This window comes from Ctenopharyngodon idella, chromosome 14 (assembly GCF_019924925.1).
Source record: "Ctenopharyngodon idella isolate HZGC_01 chromosome 14, HZGC01, whole genome shotgun sequence".
In the NCBI taxonomy this organism is placed as follows: Eukaryota; Metazoa; Chordata; class Actinopteri; order Cypriniformes; family Xenocyprididae; genus Ctenopharyngodon; species Ctenopharyngodon idella.
Genome location: NC_067233.1, coordinates 15,045,347 through 15,045,705, shown reverse-complemented (window position 1 = coordinate 15,045,705; position 359 = coordinate 15,045,347).

The following is a 359-nucleotide window of genomic DNA, read 5'->3' as shown; positions in this document are numbered from 1 at the left end:
CACATTGCAGAAGTCTCAAAACAGATCCTACATCTGTGTCTGGTTTCAATAAAGATTTTAAATACATGGGATGACTCTAGTATGTATTTTTAATTATGATGCATGCATGCCACATTTTCTTTACCCTTGACTATCTGCCAGCTAAAGAGTAGTGTTTGGTTTTTTTTTTTTTTTTTTTCTCTACAATAGTTTTAATGTATAACTGTATCAAACCAAACATTGTACAAAATGTACATTTGACCTGTGACAGCTTGGTCCAACCTGATATTTAAAATAGCAAGATTTTGTTCACATGAGAACATATTTAAACTTGATTGTATAGTAAATGTATCTTGTCTAAATGTATTCCAGCATGGTTT